This window comes from Momordica charantia, assembly GCF_013281855.1.
Source record: "Momordica charantia cultivar OHB3-1 chromosome 7 unlocalized genomic scaffold, Mcharantia_2.0 BLBB01000007.1, whole genome shotgun sequence".
NCBI classification, from domain to species: domain Eukaryota; kingdom Viridiplantae; phylum Streptophyta; class Magnoliopsida; order Cucurbitales; family Cucurbitaceae; genus Momordica; species Momordica charantia.
In genome coordinates, this window is record NW_028275165.1 from 4,421,621 (window position 1) to 4,430,904 (window position 9,284).

Consider the following 9,284-nt stretch of genomic DNA (forward strand, 5'->3'; position numbering starts at 1 on the left):
CAATTGAAAGACAATCAGCGATGGAATATATATATATATATATATATATATATATATATATATAATATACATCAACCTCGGGCAGGAAACATATTTTCTCGGTCGAGGTGGAGTTCAATACACAGCCAAGCCTGAGGTAAGTTTAACAAACATTCTGTTTTGAAAACCTTTGACCTCGGTCGAGAAAGTTTAGTACCTCGCCCGATGTTCATCAAAAACATGATTCTTGGCCAAGAATCATATCACCTTGCTCGAGAATGACCCGAAAATTAAAACGCATAGTGCAGGAGGAATGAACATATGGGTTTAAAACAAAATAACAAAAGTTATTGTTACTCCGACTGTAACAAAAAATAAACCAAACCATGATCAAATAAAATGAGACAACCCGTCCCAGAACACCTACTGGTTCAAGAACAGACCGCACCGACCATGGACCCCACTAGGTGCAGAGTCTATAGCCGGAAAACTTCTAGACTTTTAAACCAACTTTTAACATCACTTCTATTTCTTAAATTCCTTCTAGATACACTATTCAGGTTGTAAATACAAATGATATGCAATTTCTTAACGACTCTGAGTGGTAGAAGCTGGTCCATTCTCTCTTTGAAACTCAGATACAACCTGGGGGAAAACAAAGGGTAAAGAGTCAGCTAAAAAGCTCAGTGAGTGGTAAATTAATACCAAATAATAATAATAATAATAATAAAACTTCTTTCATAAACAATTGAAGTTTCGAAGTTCTGCAAAACAAACCTTATAAAACCGTTCTAATAAATATTCTCATTAAATATCATAAAACTTGAGAAACTAAAATTCATAAAGACTTTCTCATAATAAACGTGTAACAGCACGCATTCTCTAAATAAATTTGTAAATCGTTCTCCTGAAATATTAAACAGAACTAGGAAAACACTTTCTAATATCATATAAAACATTTTCTTTCAACCAATAAATAGGTTCAGAAAACTCAACACCACACATGTATCCATATTCTATTATGGTCTACTAGCGTAGAGTAATCTAATAGGCACAGCAGAATAATTCTATTTCTAGTCTACTGGCATGGAGTAATCTCAATATACACAGCAGAATAATTCTCTCAACACGTGGAGTAAAATGGTCCAAAGACCTTCTATTTCTGGGTATACTATAGAAACACATTCACATAACATACGGGTAATCACCTGGATACAACATTATGGTGGTTTGAAAACTTATTTCTGCATAAAATTCTCAATCTCACATACTGTTATAAAATTCTTCTTTCTAAAATTTTTTTCTTTCTTTCTCAAATCATTTCTAAAATATTTCTTTCTAACTTTCTCAAATCTTTCTTTCTAAGTCATTTCACAACATTCTATTTCTCAAACGATTATGAAATCTCTTGATCTTAATAAAAATTCATAATAGTTTCTCAAAATCTTTCTGAAATCTTTCTTTCTAAAACTTCGTTCAATCCACTGAAAATATAAAACATTTCTAATTCTTATCATAAACAGTTATTCTAAAAATATTTCTCAATCACTCTTTCCAACAACATTTCGATAAACTTCAAACATATTCCTAAACCACAAATCATTTCTCCAAATTCTAAAACATTTCAAAAATCTCAAACAACCAGAGTCATTTTCTAAATTCTCATAAACATTTATAAATTTTCCAAACATTTTTAAATTCTCGGCAAAAACGATTCTCAGCAGAAATGCTAAAACACACATAATATATGTACTTTCTTGAAATTCTATCATGATATAGTTCTAAAAACATTTCCAAAATTAACCACTCACAAATTCCAATAATACTATCCAAAACATTTAGTAAAGTAACCACTCACAAGTCAATAATAATATCCAAAAACGTTTAATAAAACAACCACTCACAAATTCTTTAAAAGAGTTGTACGTTGTACCAATTTCCGCTTGACCTGAAATATCGATTTAATACCAAATTATTTCACTTAATTCCAATTTCAACATAACTTAATTCAAACTTTAATCACAATAACTTCAAAATAATCCAATTACTCCAAATTCCCCATTCTCTCTCTTCATTTATAACTCACTACTTTTTCTTCTTATAAGTGGGTCCCACCAAACCCATTAAATTTCTCTTTCTTCACTCCATTTCACGCAAATAGCCCAATTTTTCCAACATTTTCTTCTTTTTTTTCCCTTTTTTTTATTTAATTTAAAAATCACTCTCTCTCCTCTACTATTCATCATCTTGTTCCTTAACCCAAAACCACCATACCATGGCTTCTTCCCCTCCATTTCTTTTTTTTAGCTTCTTCTGCAAACTATACCAATCCAGATCTGTGACCAAAATGTATAAATTGAAGCTAACTCATCAATACACATATTCACGTAAACCAGAAATCCAAGTTCAACACCTATTTCAAGAGATTTCTTAGGCAAAACAACAAACCCATAAACTATTTCTCTTCAACCCCTATTTCTTCCCAAACCTTCAAATAAAAACAACTTTAATTACCACTTCTAAGGTTGGTTCTTCAATCCGGCTCACAATCACCGTCAATTTCTTCATCTTCCTTATGTTTCGGTTGAAATCGCCAAGATCCCCTTTTCTTCCTCATTTTTCCTTTTCGTTCTCTTTCTTTTCCTTTATTTTCTTTCTTTTCCTTTCCTCTTTTTTTTTTTAATCTAATTTTCCTTACCACCACGTGTCCTCTTACACCACACACAGTTGCACCCCATTTTTTTCAATTTCCCAATTTCTTTTTAAACACGAAAGTAAAAATTCATTTTCTTTTTCTTTTTTTTTATCCAACGACCAAAATGCCCTTATTCCAATTTTTCTTATTATTTTTTTTACTTCAAACGGTCCTTACATAAAAACACATATGTTCAAATGTAGACATCAAGCAAGATTATTGCGCAAAAGGAGAGAGCATAAAAAATTAAGAACTACTTCTCCCAAAATCTTGAAACTTCTAAAGATAATATTCACAATACTTTTTAGATTTTTTAGGATTGTGCAGAGAGAATATTCACGATAAGGACATATGTTCTCTGAGATTAGTAATGGCATCTACTGATTACTAAGGTACAAGTTGGTGTGCATTAAATTGGTTTTGTCGTGCATTGAAGCTACCTCGGGCGGGAATTTTTCTACCTCGGCCGGGAATTATTCCACTGGTCATCTGTTACATTTAATGACATTTTGGTCATTTCACCTACTTCTGACACATCATCAATGTTAAAAGTGGGTCATTTGGGCACAATTAAAGGGGGTGGGTCATTTGAGCATTTCAAAAACTTTTGAAGGTCATTTGAGCCAATTTCCCCAGGGCGGCCAGTGTCCATCCAACGAGCTCGTAGCAGCGGTGACACCATCCCCTTCATGGCAGCAGCGACCCCAACGGTGACTAAGCTCTGTGTGCTAGACCCGCGCGACGACTCGACGGCGACCAAGCTCTCCCTCCAGCAATGGTGCCTCGTTATGCAACAAACCTATCATGACCCTAACCGGCATTGCTCGAGGCCTCAGCCCCAAATTGCTAGATACCAACCAGCATCATTGAACTCTCGGCTACATGGTCCTTGTTCGTTGATTCCGGCGAGTTTTACTTCACAACTATCGAACCCACGACCAGTAGCATGTTTCTGGCATCGACCCTCTTCCTGCACGTCGATTTTCGACATCTTTCGGTACTCCGACGAATACCCACGGCCAGCATGTGTAAACCGCATCTCCGGCGGCCGATTCGCTACGATTTCTTCATTCCAGCAACGTTCGACGCTTACCCACACTCAACCGAAGCTTGATTTGAGTTATCCATCGCTTTTCAGTGTTGGACCAGCAAGCTCAAACATTTTTGAACTCCATTTTGAAGTGCCGGGTTCATTTGACATCGACCCACTCGTAACCCAAGTGGTTTCGACATGAGATAGTAGGAACTACTCACATAAAACTAGTTTCGATTCGATTAAAGTGTTTTTGAGTTGGTTTCTAACGCAAGTTTGGTTGTTTTTGGATTTAGTGAGGCCTTCGACGAGCTTAGTAGCATGTTAGGATGCTTGTAGTAAGTAGTTCTTACTTAGAGGGATGTTTGTTGTGTGTTTATGTATGAATTGCATGTTTTAATTTGTGTCCTTTTATCTCTAAATGCTGGTTGGATATTGTTGTTGGATGGTTCTTTATGAATGTTGGATGTTTTGGATGACTATGATTGATTCTAGTAGTTTATAATTGTTTGACTATGCTCCGTTATGACTACAATCACGGTAAAATATGCTACTGTTGAAAATTATTATGTTGTAAAAGCATATCGGTATTATTGTTCTATTGTTGGCATGTTGGTTGTGGTTTAAGAAGCATGCTAAATTATTGTGAGACACGTTTGATGCATGGGTCATGGCTAGAAGCATGCAGAACTCTGGTGAGACTTATGAGACGTTATGAAGTGAATGAGTGAGTATCAGGGCCAGAGAGCTGATACGTCACTAGTTGGGTATCGAGGCTCCGGGTACATAGGTCGGGGGTCGGTACGCCAAACTGTGGACAAAGATGAGTGTCAAGGCTTAGGGTACAAAGCTCGAGGGTCGATGCGATGAGTCTTAGAGGAAGGCGAGTATTGGAGCCTTGAGAGGAAATGACAAGGGCCAATATGTTGCAAAGTCATTGATGCATTAGCTATGTGTGGTTAGGGGTCGGTGCAACAGTTCGAAGCTTTGGGTACAAAGGTCAAGGATCGAACACCAAGCGCTGTAGAGATGTGTCGAGGCCTTGGGTACAAAGGTCAGGGACCGATACGACTTGAAGGAATAAGGCTTCGAGAAATAGGAAAGAGAACTAATGAGTTTAAGTAAGTGTCGAGACCTTCACTATGCGTGGTCAGGGTTCAACGTAACAATTTGAAGTCTTGGGTACAAAGGTCAAGGGTCGAACGTCGAGCGCCATAGAGAATTGTCGAGGCCCTGAGTACAAAGGTCAGGGATTGATACGACTTGAAGGAATAAGTCTTGGAGGAATAAGAAAGAGAACTAGTGAGTTGTGATGTGAGGCTTGGGTCTGGCATGTAGGTTGCATAATTAGGTCAAACATTTGTATAATTTGTTCCGTTTTATGTAAAACATGATATTAATAATGAGCATGAATGTGTTGTTGTGTAAGCATGTTGTTTGTGCGTGATCTTTTAGGTAAGGGTTGCTTACTGGGTATCGTGGTTGTATTCACTCCTTTTTCTCTCCAGATTTTGTAGGAAATGGGGTCATTCATGGGAATGGTGATGGCAAGGAGGAGACTTGACTGGAAAAGACCATTTGCTGCGTAGCTTAGTTGTGTTCTTAGTTATTATTTTTAGATATGATGGTAGAAGTCGTTTCATTTAATTGAGTTGTTATTTGATTAATAAGTTAGTCTGTTAAGTTTATGTCTAAAGGATGTTAGTTTCTACACTTTGAGAATAATAGTTTTGTTTAACTAATTGAAATGTGAGGTGGATGATTGAACTCATAACCTCTTGGTTAGAGATATATACCAAGCTAATAATTGGGCTATGGTGTGTGTGTCTTGAGATGATTTAGGCTTGTTTGGTATCACTTAGGCACTACTTGAAGTTCACTTTTGGTTTACTGTTACTTTGCATGCTTGTAGTTAATTATTTTTTACCTAGTTAGTTTATTTTTCATTTGTTTTCAGATTCTTTTGATTTTTTCTAAGAAGCTTTGGAAATTAGACATGTTTTGAAATTTGATTTTTTCTAAGACTTTTTAATATATTATAGATTATAGACATGTTAACAAAACCATAATGTAACGGTACGTCAACTTTCTATTAACAAATTTTAAAACATTTTTCTATGCAATGACAATTTTTAAAAGATTAATTTAAAATCAAACTATGAACAATTTAATTTTGTGTCTAATAGGTTTTTGTAGTTAACTAGATTCAAAACTTAAACCCTTAAACTTGCTTTAAACCTCACATTATAATTTTGAAAAATTTAAAATAGATTGTTGCAATGGTGTTGCAATGTAGAACGGTTGACTTCATCTTTGATCTCTTTCGAAAGAAGAGGTGTGGAGTTGCCACCAACCATCTATGAGATGTGATTTGTCATCCAATTAAACAATATGATATGTGAAAACAGATTTTTTGTTCAAGAATCGATTTGAGTATGGGAAAACTGTTAGCACTCTACAACATCAATTCGAAAACGGTTACCAAATTTTACCTTTAAAATACCTATTATTTATTTGGCCCAAGAAAAAAAAAATTCTTTTGTTTTAAATGACTCATTTTTTATTAATTCACATTTCAATATTAAATATGAATTAACAACTATGAATGACTGTTTGTTTCAAAAAAAAAAAAAAAACAATTATGAATGACGGGAAAGCCACTAAAAAAATTTGCCACCTCAAAAATATTGAAATTACTTTACAATCTTCATCGAAGTTTTTTGAAAATGGTTTTACTTGTTTATTAATTTTAAAACTAATAATTTTTAAAACATTTTTTGCTCTTATTGTAACAACCGGAAAAAAAATATAAATATATATATATATATTTAAATTATTATTTTTTAGTTGTTTTCTTTTATTTTCTCAAAGATAAACCTTTTTTTTTAGAAATTACTTTTAAAAGATAATTTGTTCTTAGAATTTAAAAAAATAAAAAGAAAGAGTTTTATTAAATCTTTATCTTTTTATTATCCTTTTTAGATAAGGATTCATTAGGGTTTGTTATAAAAGCCCTTAAACCCTAGGTTTTATTTTCTTAAACTGTTAGACCTAGTTTTCTCTCAAAGAAAAGAAAGGAAGACGAGTTTGGTATTTTTCTCTCAAAGATCCGTAAGATTTTCTTCTCATTGTTTTAGTTTATTTTTTTCTTAGATTTGTAGTTCTTTAATTCAGCTTATTGGGAAAAGTTTTGAGGTCTTTGTTTTTTAAAATAAAAGATTTTAACGACTTTTACCCTAAAAATTTTTCATAAACTGTTTTTGGGCTATTTTGAGGCTCTTTTTACATAAAAAGTTTACCTATTTGTATCCTATAAATTATAGTCTGTTGTTATGATTTTTACATGAAAAATTATATGTTTTTACCAAATTTTAAAGGTTTTCTATAAAGTTTTCAGATCTGATTTTTCTATAAAAATCAATAAATTGTTAATTGTTTTATGGAAAATTCTTGGAAGTTTTATTTTATAAAACAGAAAATTTTTCAGATTTAAAATCCCCACATTTTCAATTGTTTAGAAGGTTTTTAAGCTGGTTTTATTGAGAAACTTTTTGTAAATTTTGTTCGTATTGATTTATATCGATTCTTCTAGTTTTAAAATTTGTTATTGTTGAATTTAGAGGCTTTTTAACCTAGTTTTTAGATCTGGTTTTGTAGCCCCAAATCCATACTTTCCTAATTATTTTACATAAAAAAGTGTTTTGAATGGGAAAATTGGGTAGATAAGATTGAGTTAGTAATTGGTTGAATTTTAAATCCTTGGATAGGATTTAAGAATTGATTTTGGATATTGGTTGTTTCTAGGCCTCTAAGTTGACAACTACCAAGGAAGAAGTTAACTAGATTCGTAGGATTTCTGAAAGAGGTAAGTAATTTGTCATATCCCTTCGAAAAAGTATTGTAAGTAATTTGTCATATCCCTTCGAAAGAGTATTGTAAGTAATTTGTCATATCCCTTCGAAAAAGTATTGTAAATAATTTACCGTATCCCTTCGAAAAGTGTTGTAAGTGATTTGTCATATTTCAAAAACTAAAATGTATTTTGGATTTGATAGGAAGATTTGAAATTGATATCTTGCATATGAAATTGAAGTTTTATTATGGATTTGAAAACTAATTTGGCAATTGAAATTATGTTTATTTGCAAAGTATTTGAAGTATTCTTAAATTATTTGATAAAGTTTTGTTTAAATGTATTTAAAGGTTTGAAATTGATATTTTGTTTATTTGTGAAATATTTGAAATCATGTTTTGGAGGATTGATAAAGTTTGCTTTAAATTATTTCAATGTTTTGAATTAATTTAATATTGAAATAAAGTATTTGTTTGGCATTTTATTTGAAAGATATTTTGATTGATTTTATAGGGCTATCCGGATATGCCATGATTTTTGTGTTGAGGAATGTTTTGCTTATTTGGGGTAGTAGCCTAATTTGGAATTGATGGATTTCCGTTCTGGCTTATTTGTGGGAAGACACTTTTGTGGTTTGACATTCCTTGGGAATGAAGATTCATGTGTGTGTTATTCACTCACATGGCCTCACACTTAAGTAACTCTATTCTGGTCGATATTATTTCGACAACTCTGTTCTGGTCGATATTAATTCGACAACTCTGATAGAAGCTTCTGATTGTTTTGGTGTTACCGACGGGTAACCACATATGTTCTGTAGGCTACCCAAATAATGCAACTTCCCACTCTGATTTTGAAAGTATGAATGAATGTAAGATTGTTTTGAATGTTCGAATGATTTAGTTATTTGAAAGTTTGAAAGGTGTACCAAATGTTTTAGAAGGAACTTTGAAAGTTTAGATTGAAAGAAAGTTTGTTTTGAAGGATTTGAAATTTGATCGAATGAAAGTTTGTTTTGAATGAATAGAAGTTTGTTTTGAAAGAATGAAAGTTTTTTTTTATTGACTGGAAATTTTATCTTATTTGAAGACTTGGTTTCCGAAAATCCAGTTTATTTTGAAAGTTTTGAAAATTGTATTAAAGATTTTAAAGGACTTTAAAAGTTTTGATTTGTTCGTCTTTTTGTTTACGAATGTTTTGAAAGGAAAATGAATTTCAACGTTCGTTATGGAGATTGCTTATTGAGTATTTTTGTACTCATTTTTTTTTTCTGTTTTCTAAATGTTTTCAGATGAAGGTTCAAGTGACTGCTGAGATAGTGATCGAGGGATAGCGTTCTTGCATGAGGAGTTGAAATCTTTAGTATTTTCTATTATTTTTAGCTTATGAAAACTTAATTAGTTCTTGTAGTTATTCTTTGGCTTTATTATAGTGTAGGTTTTTTTTTTTTTTGTTAAAGTTGGACTTGTCCTTATCTTTTGTCATAGTATCATATTAAATAAAGAAGTCTTTCCGTTAATTTAGTGATTAGTTATTTACGCTTCCGCATTTTGACAGAATGACCGTATTGGAAAATACGGGTTGTTACACTTTATCCTACTTTATTTTATTTTCTTTATCATTTCAAAACTTTATTTTGTTTATTTATTTATCTTGTATTTAAAAAGAGAAAAAAAGGACTCGTCTTATTTAAAACAAAACTTCTTTTCCCATTAATTTAAAAA

The 9,284-nt window shown here is 32.4% G+C and overlaps 1 long non-coding RNA gene across 1 annotated transcript; it reads right to left on the reverse strand.

Moving 5' to 3' along the window:
* Positions 1–269: 269 nt before the first annotated feature.
* Positions 270–2,652, reverse strand: LOC148210037 (uncharacterized). Its single transcript, XR_015792287.1, has 3 exons — positions 2,494–2,652; positions 1,884–1,927; positions 270–624 (listed from the first exon to the last, which is right to left on the reverse strand). It is a non-coding gene; the product is annotated as an uncharacterized LOC148210037 (long non-coding RNA).
* Positions 2,653–9,284: the final 6,632 nt, after the last annotated feature.